General features: G+C 40.4%; 1 non-coding gene across 1 annotated transcript; it reads right to left on the bottom strand.

Moving 5' to 3' along the window:
- Positions 1-4,834: 4,834 nt before the first annotated feature.
- On the bottom strand, positions 4,835-4,940 carry LOC132600946 (small nucleolar RNA R71). Its single transcript, XR_009567401.1, has one exon. It is a non-coding gene; the product is annotated as a small nucleolar RNA R71 (small nucleolar RNA).
- Positions 4,941-18,963: the final 14,023 nt, after the last annotated feature.

The raw sequence follows: 18,963 nt of genomic DNA, 5'->3' as shown, positions 1-18,963 counted from the left end.
AAGTTTTAATTACTTTGTAAATTCTCACACATTTTGGTAAATTTTAAGAATTTTAAGGGCTTTTATCATGCCACTAAAAATGAGGATATCATGGAAAAAGTTGTGGCCCCACAAAACACACTCATACATATTTGAGTCTTTTATGTGGAAATATTACTATATTAGCTTTATTTATATTATATTTTTCTTTAAGAATTTATTATAGACACCCGATAAATTATCATGCCATGCAAATTCTATCTTAATAGAGGTTTAATTATTGAGTTAAAATATTATCCTTATAATATTAGTTATTCATGTTATTTACCATTTGGTCTTGTCTCTCCATGCTGTTTTATCATGACTTCTTTGCCCTTGTTTTTTTTTCTCATTTTCGCATTGCTTTGATTTGCCTGTCGGTATCTGACTTTTCTCCCCTTGTTTTCTTGTTTTCTTTTGAGCCGAGGGTCTTTCGGAAACAGCCTCCCTACCAAGGTGGGGGTAAGGTCTGCGTACATTTAACCCTCCCCAGACCCCATACGGTGGGATTCAACTGGGTATGTTGTTGTTGTTGTTGTTATTTACCATTTATGATTTTCTATTTAATTTTTTATTCGTCCGATTAAACATATATTTTTTTTATTTATCATGTAATTTTGTGTCGTACATGCTAGCAAACATAAGTAGTTAACAAAGATTTCACTTAAGGTAGAATTAGATTTTAAATTTAAAAAAAAAAACACAAATAACTTATATCATTATTAAATACTTCAAAAAGTATCAAAAATGTAAATTATAGTCCTCGGTCTCAATCAAAAAAGGAATTTCAAAGTACTGTAGTTAATTAATCAAATTTTACGTGTACACACTTTCAACATAAAATTTATCTAATAGATTACTATATTAAAAGAGAACTATAAAATATTATTTTTATATATATCCTGAAAATACTTGAGAAAAAACTATAGTTAATTGTAAAGAGTACATATTTTATTTATTTAATATTAAAATATTTTGCAAAATATCAGATATTAATATCTTATATAATTTAGGACAAAATAGTTAACTTGAACATGAAAACGTTATTACAATGTAGATTTAATAAAATGGCTCATTAAATTAAGAAAAAGAAAAAGAAGTTAGTTTAACATGCATCTTTTAGGAAGAAAAAAAATCTTAAAGTAAGCACAATTTAATTTCATTAACTTTTCGGTATTTTATTTTTGTGTGGTTTAATTTGAAAGAACATCTATAAAAGTATCTTAGAATACCGAGGATTTTAATTATTATATTTATTTATAAGTTAAGTTTATTGATTTCATCATATAACAATATTTTTAAACATGTCAAACCGACGTTAATAAAATAAAATTTGTAAATGACGACACTAATACTTTAATGGGAAAATATCTGCTTTCATCCCTGTGCTATTGCCTTATTATGGTTTTGATCCTTGTGATATGTGACTCCCCATAATTAAACTTTAATTAATCAAAGTGATTAATTTTAGTCCTTCTACTAACAGTGATTAACAATACAAACAGATCCGTCACTACTGTCAAGGGCGATTTCGGCATTACAACAAGGAACACTTTTATACAAACAAGAAACCTAAACATACGAATAAGTTTACATATGGTTACATAGTATCCTTCCCTCATACAGAAACGTATATCAGCCCTTCTCTCTTCTTCCATTTAGATGTCAATTAACTGTCTAATCCATGGATGATTGAGTAACTTTGTGTGTTTGTTGGTTGAACACTTATTCTCTTTAGTTGCCTCCCCGCTTGTGTGAGAACACAATATAGCAAATCCTCCTACGGTACATAAAGCAACTCACTGCACCTGCAAGAGAAACAAAATATTTTGTTCGATAATGAAACTCCGTTACAAGAGCGGGCTACAATTCACACCGACATGTAAGTACTTGGTCTATTTATTTAGTCTAAATCTTTAATATTGACTGATGAAGAAAAGACCAAAATCTTTGATTATATGGCAATCTTTGAGTAAAAGTTTTAGTTACCTAATAACATATGAAGTCGAAGCATAATTTCACATAAAAGAATAAATTTTGTTAAAAAGAATGCTACAAGAATCATAAAAACCAAATATCTGTAGTGCATATTTTGAATTTTATAACTAGTTACCATTTTGATGTTGGTTCTACTTATTAAAATGACACAATTGACCCGTTCTAATGAGCAATGAGTGAGTAAATCAAAGTGTTAACCTACAGAATGCCCCCAACTATTTTATCATTGATGACACCCAAATATGTTATACTACTATGCCCCTATTGGCCAACAGCTACATCCATTAACTTCCAAAATACCAATTACATGATTTACATATCAGATTATGCAAGCTTTATGTAATATTGCCCCTCGCTTACGTACAGAGTAGACATCAATTTGGTATAAAAGAAGTTTTGGCGAACCAGGTTTTTTCCATCTCCAACAATAGATGAAAGTGAAACGCCAAAGTTGCACACAAATAAACTGGAAGTAGTCATAGAATATCATGTAGATAACTCAATTCAGTAAAAACTGAAGCCAGCATAACTCAAATTCAAAGTTAATTTGGATTTCCATGATGGTTACATATTTTTGTGTTGAATTTATATGATCGTCCACATTGTCTGAATTTATATGATCGTCCACATTGTCTGCTGGATCTATTCATTATAATAACACTAATAGATCCTACTTTTTCTTTTCTCACGACAGATGAAGGTGAAGATTCAGATATTTACACCATTAAATTACACTAGAAAGGTTGGTGGGTGTTTGAGCGAGAGATGAACTACGTTAGTGGACAGATAGCTTATTATGACAATTGCATGGGAGAAGAAAATTCTATCATTCAGATGAGGCAGTTGATATGCCAGGAAATTATGGCACATCTAAGGCCTTTTTACGAGAAGTTTTACTTGTTTTTAAGTAAGTTAGTGGCAATTTAATGTGTTTTTAGTGTTTTTAAGGAAATGAAGCAATTTTGGGAGGAAAACTGTCAAAGTGCAGAATTTGGCCTGGATGACAAAACACTGGCCGTATTCTCAAATATGGGTTGTATTCCTTTGGCGTAATTAAAGTTAAGCTGAAACAGGAAGTTATGCTGAGAAGATGTTAAAATGCGAACAACTTTTACGGACCGTATTCCACTTTATGGTTCGTATTTCAAAGCGTATTTAACATTAAGACACTTGGCAGAAAGTTGAGATTTTACAAGTTGAAATACGACCAAGCAGAACATAGACCGTAAATCAAAATACGATCCGTAATATAAGATGTTGCAGTTGCCCAGATTTTGAAGGAAGACAAGGCGTAAACCTAGTTTAAGGTCTGTAATGTGAAATACAGACTATATTTTATGTCGACGGGGACCGATGTGTAATTCTGTAACTTTATGTTTTCAAAACCTATAAATAGCCTAAAGTAGGGTTTTATTTATTATCAGTTATTAGTTCTTGACTTTTGGCTTAGAACATTACATACTCTCTTGATTTTGGAGATTCAAAACATCAATTCAAGTATTATTAATTCCTTTTTTCATTCAAAAGTAAGCAATTATGAATTCTTCAATTTCTTATTTCTTGTTCTTTGTCATGAGTAGCTAAACACCCTTACTAGGGTTGTGAACCCAATGATGGGTGTTTTGTGATTGATATACACATAATGGATTGTTAGAGTTTATTTATTCTTCATTCTTCATTCATAATTAATGGTTGCAAACATTGATTAAAGTCATAAACCTTGATTTGTTTGGGAAAATAATTAGGGTTTGGTAAGAATAAATAACAAGAACTCAAAGCTTTAAACTTTGTTTAATAAATTCACTTAGGAATAAGAAGAATTTACTTGGCATAATTAACCATTCTTCAATAGTCACTTTCTTATATTTGGGAAAATCATAGAAAGAGATAATCTCTATTTATTGGGAAATAGTAGAGATTCATATAGAGGTTAAGTGCATTCATATAACGATCCATTAGAAGTATATCAAGATCAATACCCATGATCATACACTTTATCTAAAGGGGATACAACCTTGGTTTCTTTTACCATAAATTACAATCCAAAGCAATTAGTTAGCCATTAATCATAAACAACCAGCTTTTACCAAAATCATCGGATTAAGACATTAGACCTAAATTAAGCATGCTACGGTTTTGGTAACCTTTTCACACCATATTCCCTGTGGGATTCGACCCCAACCTTATTGGATTACTATATTTGAGATCGTCCACTTTACGCAAATAAAAGGTGTAATTTGAGCGTATCAAATTTTGGCGTCGTTGTCGGGGAATACGGTTTTGAAATTACTAAATAGTATCTGCTTTGATTGAAGTCTTTTGCTTATTCCATCACACCTTGTTTGCTATTCTTTGTAAACTAGGTGAACATGGATCAGACTCAGTGAAACCAGCGTGGAGCAGCTGGTAACCAGGGCGGTCAATTGAATGATCACGCGAATGAAACAGATGAAGAGAATGTCTTCGCTGATCTTGTTGCTGAGGAGGACTATGCATCTGCTATTGTTCATCCTCGGGTTGGGGCTGCAAGTGTCAAAATTGACTCATCTCTCTACCAGTTGTTGAAGCTTGAGGGATACTTTCGGAATTCTACCGAGCATGAACCTCAACGACATTTGCAGAATTTTGTGGATGTATGTGCTCATCACATCCAAAACAACATTCCACATGATGCTATTCGGCTGAGGCTTTTCAAATATTCCTTAGTTGGAGATGCAAGAGCTTTGGTTCGAGAAGCTATCCCAGAATTCTATTAATACATGGGCAGAGATGGTAGCAGTCTTTCTCAAAAAGTGGTACCCTCCTAGCAAGAAGGCTGAGATTCGTGACAAGATCTATGAATTTAAGCAGCGACCAGGGGAACAATTATATGAAGCTTGGGAGAGATTTAAAGAGTATTTGCAGAAATTTCCAAGTCATGGTTTTTCGGAGCACGTATTAATGGAGAAGTTATACCGAGGGTTGGATCCCGTGATGCAATCAATTGCAAACAGCGCAGCTCATGGTTGTTTTATGGACATATCTTACTGACGAGTGACCAACATGCTTAACAGGCTAACTACACATAATCAGGCTTGGCACTCAAACAATGCCAATATTGTGCCCTATGGTAGTGTCATGATCCAGAATATGGTAAAGGAGAATCAAGATACCTAGCAAACACTGGCTCAGCTTGCAACATATATTTCCTTGCTAACCAAGAAATTTGATTAGACCCAGATAAAGAAGTAAATGTTTGCGAGGATGAGTCAAGTATGTCGAACGGGATGTACCAGGTCCAAGAGGGTCCATTTCACGAGGGACTTCCTATGCAGGTTGAAGAGTCTAACTATGTAAACAATTCTCAAGGTGGTTATCAAAGGCAGAATTATCAAGAATCAGAATCAATGGAGACCTCAGCAGGGCCAAGGTACCTACAACAACAATAACCCAGGGAACTACAATAATAATTATAGTGGTGCGAACCAAGGGAGATACAACAACAACAACAATTTTGGGAACAAGAGTTTCAATCCTTATATACCACTGAAAGGGCGATCAACAGAGCAACGTAGTTTGAGGGTTAAAGCAATGCTCGAGAAGGTTCTGGCAAATCAATCCAAGTTTGAAAGAATATTATCTGGGCTAACAGAGACAATGGGATCCCATACAACATCTATTCAGAAGCTCGAGTCATAGATGCGTGATATTTCTAGAGAGCAGCACCCTCCTAAAAAAGGGAGAACTTCCTAGTGACACTATTTCGAATCTGAAGAATGGGGGAGGCGGTGTAGACTGTGTGTTTTCCATTAGTACTCGGAGTGGTAAAATACTTCAAGGTGCTGAAAAGAAGGTTGTTGAGCTCGAGCTGATTGATGAAGAGGCAGAGGTGCAGTCTAAAGCACCAATTATTGTTGATTAGAATCCTAAAGATGAGAAAGTAGCAGATATTCCAGATATTTCAAAGGAAGCTGATGACAAGAGCAAGCAAACTGTGAAAGGGGCTCTCCGCCCTTTGACTCAACATTTTTAAATCTAAACCTCCCTTTCCTCAGAGGTTGGTAAAGAAGAAGGAAAATTCTAAGTTTGAAAAATATTATGATTAGCTAAAGCAGTTATCTCTGAATTTTCCTTTCTTGGAAGCTGTCAAAGAAATGCTCGGTTTTGCTAAGTACTTGAAAGACCTGTTAACCAAGAAGAAGACGGTGCAACATGAAACCGTGAGTTTGACTCACACTGTGAGTTCCATCATTTCGATAACTATTGTCCAGAAAAAGGGAGATCCCGGGGCGCTCACCATTCTTTGTTCTGTGGGGCACCATGACTTTGCTTGTGCTCTGTGTGATGATGGGGAAAGTATAAATCTAATGCTAATTCTATCTATAAGCAAGCAGGTTTGGGATGCCAAGGCCGACTACTATGAGGTTATAGATGGCTGATAGATCTATTAAAAAGCCTGTTGGCGTAGTTGATAATGTCTTTGTGCGGGTTCGTAAATTTATGTTACTAGTTGATTTTGTGATTCTTGACTGTGCTGTTGATCGGGACATTCCTATTAGTCTTGGAAGACCATTCTTTGCTACAGGAAGAGCTCTGATGGATTCGAAGAAGAATGAAATCAAGCTCCGAGTCAATGATGAGGAACTTACTTTTTAGGCAATCAAGGGGATGAACTTATCAAGTGCTTATGCGAGCATTTCGGTGATTGATTCTTTTGATGAAGCGGTGGGGTTCAAGATGGAAGAAGAAAGTTTAGGAGAAGCTTTGGCTGGTATTCTTGTAAACTTTAATGCTGAAGACATAGAGGGTCATGTGGAGACAATTAATTCACTTGTTGGATTGGGTTCATACTCCTACCACCCAAAGAAGCTAGATCTTGATCTGGAAAAATAGAACAACTCCTCTAGCAAAGCCTTCAATCATTGAACTAACGAAACTTGAGCTTAAGCAGCTTCCATCATATTTGAAGTACAAGTTCCTTGGTCCAAATAACACATTACCAGTGATTATTTCAACATTACTGACTGAGGAGCAGATCGAGAAACTTTTAGAGGTATTGCGTGAATATAGGCGTGCTATCGGTTGGACCATAGCAGACATTCGGGGAATTTCTTCTGGGATCTGTGAACATAAAATCCAGTTGGAGGAGGATAGAAAATTGAGTGTGTAGCATCAAATGAGACTAAATGAGAACATGCAAGAAGTCGTCAAGAAAGAAATCATCAAATGGTTAGATGCTGGAGTGGTTTACCCGACTGCTGACAGGAAATGGGTGAGCCCAGTCCAATGTGTTCCGAAAAAGGGGCGGCATCACAGTAGTGCCCAATTCAAAGAATGAGCTGATTCCGACGAGGACCGTAACCGGATGGAGAGTTTGCATGGACTATCGCAAGCTTAAAACTGCCATTTGCAAGGATCACTTCCCTATGCCTTTTATTGATCAAATGCTTGATCGGCTAGTGATACGCTCAAATTACACCTGTTAATGGCGTAAAACGGACGTTGTCAAATATAGTAACCCAAACAAGGTTGGGGTCGAATCGCAAAGGGAATATAGAGAGAAAAAGGTACTAATTATATGCGATACTCGTCTTTAAAGGCTTTAATCCTATTCCAAGCATTTTAAAAAGGAGATTTGGTTTGTATTCGCTAATTTGAAGTAATTGAAATTTGTTTGGATTGGAAGAACCAAAGTTGTGTCACCGCAATGATTAGATGTTATGCTATGGGTGTCAATATGATATATTTCTAATGGGTCGCGGTTATGCATGCACTTAATCTCTAATACACTTCTTAATATTTCCCAATAGTTAGAAAGTATTTCTTTTCATGATTTTCCCAAATACAGAAAAGTTATAAATAAGGTTGATTAAATATGCCAAGTAGAACTCATCTTATTCCTAAGCGAGTTCATTAAATGAGGGTTAGCGCCCCGAGTCCTTGTTATATTATTTCAAATCACACCCTAGTTCATCTTTCCAAATAAACTAGGGTTTGTGCATGAACAAGTATTTGCAACCACTTGTAGAATAATGAATAAGAGAAATAATAAACTACATCACACCCCATTATATATATATATATATATACAATGTTAGATACCCATTACATAGCACCCATCATTTTGGTTCCACAACTCTGATGAAAGAGACTACTCACACATTTTGGTCTCAAAAGTGGTAAGCAATAAATGAGACATAAAGCTTACAAATGTAATAAAGATGGTGGAATATAGAATCTTGTGTCTTCACTAAACTCCAAAGGGAGAGTATTCAATGCTCACCAACCAATGGGACTTTTTAGTTGAGTACCATAAAATCTGAATGCATAAAATGACCTAAAATGTTCTTTAAATAGGCTCCAAAAACGCACAGCAAAAACTGAAAAAATTGCCCCCGATAGCAAGATCGACGGACTTCGTCTTTTGTAACTTCAGCCCTGTGTACCATTCGACGGTGCCGTCGACCAGTTCGACGCTTCGTCGAGTAATCCGTCTTTTTCCCCTCTGTTGAGAGGTCCTGCTTGACGACACAAACGACGAACCGTCGATCTGTTCGACGCTTCGTCGATGCCTCCGTCCTTTGTCGTCTTCAACTTTGTCATCTCTGGAAAATTAGGCTTTTTGACGATTCAAAGGACGGTTCGTCGATTGATCGACGGACCGTCGATTCTCATTTCTGGCCGATTCTTCTGTTGTTCTTTGCTTTTTTGCTTTTGGGCCACTGTTTTCCTAAAACACAACAAAAACATATTAAAGAGAACCAGACTTACTTGAAAATAACCAAAATTCATAGTAAAAAGGCTTCGAATGTGCCACAAATCCACGGCACATCAATACCCTAACTTAAGATCTTTGCTTGTCCTCAAGCAAGTCAGACAAAACAACTACAAACTAACATTGTAACTGTGCTAAAAATAAAGTAAAAGTGACTACAATGGTGTTTGCTCATTGCTACAGGCATGTGCATTTTTAAATCAACTTCCTCTTTCATCATTTCCCAAACAAGGTTCTTTCAAAACAAACTCATTAGAATTGACCCTGACGCTTCAATTGATGACATCATATTATTAGAAGCATTTATGCGTGTGAGTATTCACCATTTTTCCCTCACTTAGCTTAGAAAATGTCCCACACACAGTTTGACAATAAGAATTGGGACAAGGATAGATGAGAATAGAAAGCACTCGCGCTCACAAAGAAGTTCATGATTTACCAGTGCAGATACCATATACTTGCCTTTAATTTCAATGCCTAACACTTTCGGATGGTTCAGTTGTGATCACTATAGGACTTGTTCTTGGGGTGTAATGTAGGCTCGGGGACGGGTAGGATACTCATTTGGGAATTAGTGACTCATCCTCCTTGACACTACAAAATATGACCTTTCTTCTCATGCCCAATATATTCATTCTTCAACTCATGACCACGATGTGATTTTACCCTTACTAGAATTTACAATCTTTTTATGAGACAATATTATTATTGCTATAAAACTATATATATACAAATGTATATACGTACGCATATGTACATGAAATGTATATATACATGAGACAACACATTTGTTTTTTATATTTAATCTGCTATCACATCTGGTTCTTGACTATGCATCTCACACACCCCCAACTTTAGGCTCTTGGCCTTTACTTCACACATACACCGTCCCCAGCTTAGGCGATTCGCCTCTTTTCTCTAGTAGTGTCAAGGAGGAAATGGGTGCAAAGATGGAATGAAGTCATGAAATGGGGAAAAGGTTTGTTACAACAAATCAAGAGAAAAAGTCAAAGGCTCAACATGGGAACTAGTGGTATTCATATAGAACAGGTTTTGGGCTTTTTAAGGCTAACGTGACAATTCAGAAGGAAAGCCTATGATCACTTCACAACCGACTATCCTAAGCAATATATCACGACCTACCAGGTAAGCTCTGGATCCACATATGCTAATAATGAACACAAGAGGTTCTCACACTCACAATGGCATAAGGATTTGAACACTCAATTCATATACACTTTAATATCTATGATGTCACAAAAAGAACCATACATGTCAATTCCTTACAACCTGAGATACACAATCTCATTTTTGGAGGGGTCAATTTCAAATTAGATCAGCCCACAAAACACATCATAAAGATCCCTTTTTTTTTATCCAAAATCTATGCCATAAGTTCAAAATGCAACAACCATGAGAGTCACAATTACTTTAATCCATAAAACAACTAAAAATATCCATAAAACAAATATAAATACTGAAAAGTACATCAGGTTGCCCCACCCCCAGCAAAAAGAAGATGCATTGTCCCCAATGCATCAAAAATCATACCATCACCCCATGGTGGTGGTGCCGACCTAAATACTCTAATCCTGTTTTTGCTGCTGAGGTGCCTCCCCGCAGCAGTCTGAATGGGAGCCCTCTCTGTTGCTGGCTCGGTGGTCTGAAGTGGTGGAACTAACTGGCTCTGTGGCAGCAGGTCCTGAGGGGCTATCGTGATCGGCCTGACAGGCGTTGGGATAACACTAGTACTGGAAGATGCGCCGGTGAACCTTTTGTCCAGGAGTGATCGCCGAATACCCTCCTGAAGCACTAGGTCTTCATCGTCATTGTCATCCTCATCATCAGCCAATTTGACAGGCCGCTTTCTCTTGCGACTCTCCCCAGGCTCATCCTCAGTCACCAAATCAACCACTCTGATCAAATAAAAAATGCTGGTGACTGGTGCAGGTGGTGTCAGGTCATCCACAACAATCGGATCTCTTGTCCGAAGGGCCGCAATCTCAACTCGGATCTGGTTAAGCTCGGTCTTCAAAATTTCTGAAGTGCCAGACTCACTCTTCTTTTCAATAGTGAGTATGCGCATCTCCAGACTGTCAAGTCGTGCATTGACGCGAGCATGATGCCTCTCCATAGCCTCCTAAAGGGGCTCCAACTCCGGTGCAATCGCTCTCTTGACGAACCTACCCAACTGTTCCAATATCCGAGTGACCTGTTGATCAGCACGCTCTGCTTTGATTGCAAACTGTCTGAAGTTTGCTCTGTTGAGGACAAAGTGATCCTCGGAAGCTGATGCTGCTGCTGAAGGCGGAATATGAGATACAGATGGAACAACGAGCCGGGGTGGTGCCTCAGAAGAAGGGGTAGCGTCAGCTACGGATAGTGTGGAGGCCTCTGTGGGGGACAATCCTTCTGTGCCCTGAGGTACTGAATCTGTGACCTGCTCAGCCTGCTCACTCATGAGCTCTAACAATGAAGTACTGGTGGCCTGAGATGCACGGAGGGTCTCATCCCTACTCCGCGTGATGTCGCACACCTTTGTTGCCTGAAGAGTAGTTGCAAATGCCTCAAGGTGCCTCACCTGGGCCAACCGACACAACTGCATAATGAGGCATGGGAATATCAAGGCCGTCGCCGCCTGTGGTACGCATTGCCAAATGGTCTTGCTGATCAAATCACTGAAGTTCATTGGGTATCGCGATAGCATAGCAGCCACGACCACTGATCTATCTAGTGTAACTATGTTATCTGCTCCCGTGGGCAGAACCTGATAAATGACGAAGTTCCACTAGAATTTAGCTTCCAAGCTGATATCTGCCTTACGGATGGGGGCATCCAATTTTATCACCCATGGGGCCTCATCCGCCGGCCCTCGAGCCATCACTGTTGCAAACCATTCCCGCACTGATTTCTCAGCTCGTCTCTCAAACTTATCATCATACTCCACTGTGGTTGGTGCGACGAAGTCATCACCAAAATAAAACCTGTTGATTGTGCGGGCTGAGATATCAACATGGACACCCTGAACATATACCTCATCCAAAGGAGGGGCGGCTTTCAAAGTTAGCTTGTTCTTGTACCGCTGATCGAGCATTGCCCTATAGGTAGCATAGAATTACCGAACCATGGTCGGGCAATAATCCCCAGGAGGTTGTGTGAATGCCTCAAGATGATAGTGCTGGATGAGATCCGTAATGCGAGGGTATCTCTCTAAGCCGCTCATGCTGATTTGTTCTTCCTTTTGAATATTTCTCCTTGGATGACCCCTGCTGACTATTGTGACGCCTTGAACATAGTATTTTCGGCATCCTGCATAGGGGAAACGGATGGCAGCTACCTCTATCTTTTGCAGTCGCAGCCGCTCATGATCCTCATCTGAATTTCGCTTAGAAGCGGCTCGTTGTTCTGTTGCTGCATCGCTGGAATCAGCAGATGTGGAGGACGAAGTCCCCGCTACAGACTGAGAGGAGACTTCGGTGGGTGATTATGCTTGGGGAGTGGTGGTCCGGGCCATCGATCTAGTCATCGGTACTGCCGCTTGATGTTCCGAGTTCGAGGAATCATCCCTAAGGGTAAGGGTTGTTTGACCCCGACCTCGGCCTTGTCTGGGACCAGCACCCCGCTTGACTTGCTTCTTTAGAGGCATTCCTGAGAAAAGAATACACTTCATTGTTAATATAACCATAAAAACATAAAAGAATTAGTTAAAAGTACAAAACATGCGATCATTGTTAAGGCTGCCAGTGGCCCGTCGATGTGCCACAGAATCGTTGAATAGATCGACGAAGTGTCGAAGTTCCCGTCGTACTGTTCGACGCCCCGTCGATCGCAGATAAGCCACTGGCAATATCGATCAATCTACGGTGAGAAAGACGCCTCGTCGATCAATTCGACGGGCCGTCGATCTCATTTCATCACCAAATTGCCACTGGAATTTTCAACTAAACGACGGTGGGAAAGACGCCCCGTCGATTTATTCGACGGGTCGTCGAATCCACCGTCGATGCTGTGCTTGGCAAGTTCATTAGACAAGGCTCATTCGACATTGAATAGGATGGTCCGTCGATTGAATTGACGGGCCGTCGAATTGAACGTCGAATGTTTTTCGCAGGCTAGACTACAGATTCTATACGTTCTTTGGCCGAAGTGCCAATCGTCACATATTTTGGGGTTACTCAGACTTCACCCCATGTTGGCTTGGGTTAGACTAGGGAAAATATTTGGCAGGTAAAACAACTCGAAGGTCGTAATGCCCTCAGAGCCATTGTGACACCCAATGTCCCTCTTTGGCATTTCATCGAACAGTTGGTGGGCAAAACACAACAACCTCATGACTGAAGTGTATTTGTCGTAATGCCCTCTAACTTGGCTAAAAATTCAGCACCCAACAACCACAGACAAATAAATAAACCAATAACCAACCACCCCCATCAAAAATTATGAGCATCCTAGGCGAAAATAAAATAAAGAGCGACAGAGGAGTGCAAAAACAAGAAAAACTAGCAATAATAATCAATACCAGCCATGGAATGCAACAACAAACAATCACAAGGGAGCACTAAGCCAAGAAGTCACATACCTGGAATGACAAAGAAGATGATAGCAACTTGCTAGAATGGGAAAATAAAACACCCAAAAAGAGGAGCAGGGCAGGAAGGAAGGAAGTGGCGGTAGGGTTGGGGAAGCAGTTAAGGAAAAGGGGGAGAAGTGGTAGCAAAAGAGAGAGACATAATTAGGGAAGGGAGCCGTTTCATATGAAAATGGGTTATAAACCCACGTCCCTGAATCATCGAGTTAAAACGACGGAGGGAGTGGTCAATCGACGGAGAGTCGATCAATCGACGTTCCGTCTTTTTGACACAACTCTCCGTGCCTCTCCTCCCTTTTTTTTTATATTCAAAGAGCAGAAGAACGCCCGTCGATCTGACCGTCGATCGGATCGACGGAGCGTCAAGCCTAGTCTCGATTTCCCATAATTTCCAGTGACCAATGGTGCCTTTAATCCACTCGACGGTGCATTCGACGTTTCGTCGATAGGATCGACGGACCGTCGAATGTGTCATGTAACTGCTGCCCTGGCAATTTTCTGGGTTTCAACACTTAGGTTCTGCAACATATCAACAAACATATAAAATAACACAACAACAAAAATCAACTGAATGAAAGAAAAATATATATATTGCAACAAATGCACATGGGTTGCCTCCCAAGAAGCGCACAATTTAACGTCGCGGCACGACGTGATACCACTTTTGATGCTAAGGTCCGGTGCCATGTTTTAACCGGTGAGCATCGACAATCCTGTAACCATCAACCATCCAATAGTAGTGCTTGACCCGATGGCCATTGACTCTGAAAGTACGCGTCCCGTCATCAGACTTTAACTCCATTGACCCATTGGGTGACACACTCACCAAAGTAAAAGGGCCGGACCACTTAGATTTCAACTTGCCCGGAAAGAGTTTCAACCTTGAATTGAAGAGCAACACCGAATCACCCGGTTGAAAATCTCGCTTCAGAAGTTTGACATCATGATAGTGTTTCATCCTTTCTTTGTACAAACTAGCACTCTCATAGGCATGATGCCGAAACTCATCCATTTCGTTCATTTGAAACAACCGCAGCTTGGTTGCTTCATCCCAATTCATGTTTAATTTTTTTAATGCCCACAAAGCCTTGTGTTCGAGTTCAACAGGTAAATGACAAGCTTTACCGAACAACAACCGATAAGGAAAAGTACCGATGGGTGTCTTGAACGCTGTTCTATAAGCCCAAAGAGCGTCATCAAGCCTAGATGACCAATCAGTTCGGTTTGCATTAACCGTCTTTGCTAAAATGCTCTTGATCTCCCGATTTGAGACTTTGACTTGCCCAATCGTTTGGGGGTGGTAAGGAGTTGCCACCCTGAGCTGCACTCCATACTTCTCCAAGAGATTAGCGAATTGCTTGTTGCAAAAGTGAGTGCCACCATCACTAATGATTGCCCGTGGAGTGCCAAACCTTGTGAATATGTTTCTTTTGAGAAATTTGGTGACACTCTTGCCATCATTGTTGGGCAATGCTACAGCTTCAACCCACTTGGACACATAATCAACCGCGACAAGGATGTATCGCACACCACGAGAACTTATAAAGGGGCCCATAAAGTCGATGCCCCATACATCAAACAGTTCAACCTCCATGACAAAATTCATTGGCATTTCGTGCTTCCTCCCAATTGATCCTTGGCGTTGACATTGGTCACAAGATTTCACCATCAAAGTTGCATCATGATAAATGGTGGGCCAATAATAACCACACTCAAGCACCTTAGCTGTTGTGCGGTTCCCACTGTGATGACCCCCCACAGGAGAGTCATGGCAAGCTTTCAAGATTTCCATGGCTTCAGATTCGGCCACACATCGCCGAATGATGTTGTCGGCACAAGTGCGGAATAAATAGGGCTCATCCCAATAGTATTGACGACTATCTCTCGGGAATTTCTTCTTTTGATAAGCTTTGATATCGTCGGGGATAAGACCTGTCACCAAGAAGTTGGCGATATCTGCGTACCAAGGGGAAAGATCACAAGTTACAGCCAAGAGCCTCTCATCAGGGAAAACATCATTCAACTCAAGATTTCCACTTGGTCTCCCAGCTTCCTTAAGTCTAGATAGATGATCCGCAACTTGGTTTTCACAACCTCTTCGATCTTTGACCTCAAAGTCAAACTCTTGCAACAACAAGACCCAATGAATCAACCTTGGTTTTGCATCTTTCTTTGTCATCAAGTATCTCAAAGCCGCATGATCTGTATGAACAACCACCTTGGATCCAAGTAGATAGGCCTGGAAATTCTCAAACGCATAGACAATGGCTAGAAGCTCTTGCTCGATGACAGTGTAATTCATTTGAGCTCCATTGAGGGTCTTGCTAGCATAATAAATTGGGTGCATGATTTTGTTGTGCCTTTGCCCAAGCACCGCACCAATAGCAAATCCGCTTGCATCACACATGAGCTCAAATGGCATTGACCAATCTGGAGATACAATAATTGGAGTAGAGGTGAGCATTTCCTTCAACTCATTAAATGCCTTAAGGCATTTCTCATCAAATGCAAACTTAGCTTCTTTTTCAAGAAGCTTACACATCGGGTTGACGATCTTGGAGAAGTCTTTGATGAATCGCCGATAAAACCGGCATGTCCCAATAAACTGCGAGCCCCTTTTACAGAGATTGGAGGAGGGAGCTTGGCTATGACATCAACTTTTGCTCGATCTACCTCAATGCCCTTCTCAGAAATCTTATGGCCTAGGGCAATCCCTTTCGTCACAATGAAATGACATTTCTCCCAATTAAGTACAAGGTTGGTTTCTTCACACCGCTTCAACACCTTACCGAGATTGGCAAGACATTCGTCAAAGGAGTCACCAACAACAGAAAAATCATCCATAAAGACTTCCAAGAAATCTTCCACCATATTTGAGAAAATAGACATCATACACCGTTGGAAAGTAGCCGAGGAATTGCACAGGCCGAAAGGCATGCGGCTGAAAGCAAAAGTGCCATAAAGACAAGTGAAAGTGGTCTTCTCCTGGTCTTCTAATGCAATGTTGATTTGATTGTACCCCGAGTATCCATCCAAAAAGCAATAATAAGCTCTTCTAGCTAGCCGATCAAGCATTTGATCAATAAAAGGCATAGGGAAATGGTCTTTACACGTTTCAGTGTTCAGCTTTCGGTAGTCCATACACACTCTCCATCCGGTAACTGTCCGTGTAGGAATCAACTCATTCTTGGAGTTAGGGACAACGGTGATGCCCCCCTTTTGGCACACATTGCACCGGACTAACCCATGGACTATTTGCGATTGGGTATACAACACCCGCATCCAACGATTTGATTATCTCTTTCTTAACCACTTCTTGCATAGGAGGGTTTATCCTCCTTTGATGCTCGACACTTGATGAACTACCCTCCTCAAGCTCGATTTGATGTTCACAAATACCGGAGGGAATTCCCCTAATATCCACAATAGTCCACCCGATAGATCTTCGATACACCCGCAACACTTCAAACACCTTTTGCGTTTAGTCCTCATTTAACAAAGATGAGAGAATAACCGGTAAAGTATTATCTGGGCCAAGAAAAGCATACTTCAAATGAGAGGGTAGTAGCTTGAGCTCAAGTTTTGGAGGCTAAATAATCGAAGGCTTAGCCGGAGGAGTGGCTCTTTTATCAAGATCAAGAGATAATTTCTTCGGCTCATAAGAATACGAACCCCGGCCAATGAGAGAATTAACTGTTTCAATATACCCCATCACGTCATTCGCCTCGAAGTTCACCAAGATAGCCGAAAGTGTCTCGTCAAAATGTTCCTCTTCCAAATTCTGCTCCACCGCCTCGTCTATCACATCCAACGAATCAATGACCGAAATGCTCTAATAAGCACTAGGCAACTTTAACCCCTTGCTAGCTTGGAAGGTTACTTCTTCATTATTGACTCAAAATTTTATTTCATGCTTTTTCGAGTCCATTAGGGCTCTCCCGGTGGCAAGAAATGGCCTTCCCAAAATAATTGGGACTTCTTTGTCAACCGCACAATCAAGGATGACAAAATCTGCCGGTAATAAGAATTCCCCAACTCTAACAAGGATATCATCAACAACCCCTACCGGTCTTTTGATTGTTCTGTCGGCCATTTGGAGACGCATGCTCGTTGGTCTAGGTGTTCCCAAACCGGCTTGCTTATATATGGCTAGTGGCATCAAATTAATACAAGCACCATTGTCACATAAAGCCCGAGCAAAATCATGATGACCGATGGTGCAAGGGATAGTGAAAGCCCGGGATCTCCCTTCTTCTCAACATTTGATGACGAGATAATAGAACTCACACGGTGGGTGACTCCCACCGTAGCATGCTTGATTGGCCTTTTCTTTGTCAACAAATCCTTCAAATATTTAGCAAATCCCGGCATTTCTTGGAATGCGTCTAGGAATGGGATATTCATTGACAACCCTTTCAGTTGGTCGTAGAATCGTTGACACTTGACATCCTCCGTTCTTTTCATCAATCTTTGTGGGAACGGGGGAAGAGACTTGTACATTTGAGTCAAGGGCTTAATTTCCCCTGTGATCTTGCTCTTTAGAAAGTTCTCTCCGGTGGCTTTTTCAACACTTGGCTCCTCGTCACCCTTTTGAACACTAGGGTGCACTTCCTTCTCTCTATCAACAACAATAGGCACTTCAATTGGTGCCTCTTTTTCTTCTTCAATAACCTCATCAATAATCGGCTCGACAATGATAGGTTCAACCACTTTCTGATTTACCGCGTCAAGGACCTTTCCGCTTCTAGTGGAAATAGCTTTGCATGAGGCAATGTGATCGCCTCCACTACCCCTTGGGTTCGGAACTGTGTCGCTAGGAAGGCCCTCTCTTTGCGGTGAATGTTTCTCACGAGAAAGATCTCTCATTTGTGACTCAAGTTTATGAATCGAAGTGGTGTGAGAGCCTACCACTTCGGTAAAATTTTCCATCTTCTTGTCACTCTTGTGCTGGTTGTCCAATATCTTTTCAAGCATAGATTCCATCCGAGAGGTCCCTTGATCATTGGAAGGACTTTCTTGCCAATTCTGAGAGTTAGACGTACGACCCTTTGGTGGAACATAGGCATTGGAATTCCGATTACCATAATTGTTGTTGTTGTAATCCCTCCTGTCCGAACCACCATATTCATTTCGACCATATTGATTGCTTTGTTGCTGGGGTCTCCATGGCTTTTGATAACCCCCTTGAGAGTGATCGATATAATTTGCATCCTCACGTTGTGGCTGCCTCTCTAGATAAACTTCCTCTGAGACTTGGTACATTCCGGGTGTATGAGATGGCATATCTTCGACAACATTCACACTTTTAGCTTCTTTGTCCGTAAGCCTCTTTGACAACAAATCCACGATGGTTTGCAATTGAGCGAAAGCATGATCTCGCTCATGATTTTCTTTGGCCACCGCGGCAGCAGAGGGACTACCATATGACAGGACTTCACTATCACTCGAGTGCCAAGCTTGATTGTGGGTAGTGAGCTTATCCAACAAATGGGTGATAACTATAAATGATTTGTCCATAAAGCATCCTCCTGTGGCAGTATTGACAGCAATCTGGTTCATTGTATCCAAGCCCTTGTAGAATGTTTCCGTGAGAATAGCATCCGAA

This window comes from Lycium barbarum, chromosome 6 (genome assembly GCF_019175385.1).
Source record: "Lycium barbarum isolate Lr01 chromosome 6, ASM1917538v2, whole genome shotgun sequence".
NCBI lineage: Eukaryota > Viridiplantae > Streptophyta > Magnoliopsida > Solanales > Solanaceae > Lycium > Lycium barbarum.
This window is presented reverse-complemented; position numbering and strand designations above follow the sequence as displayed.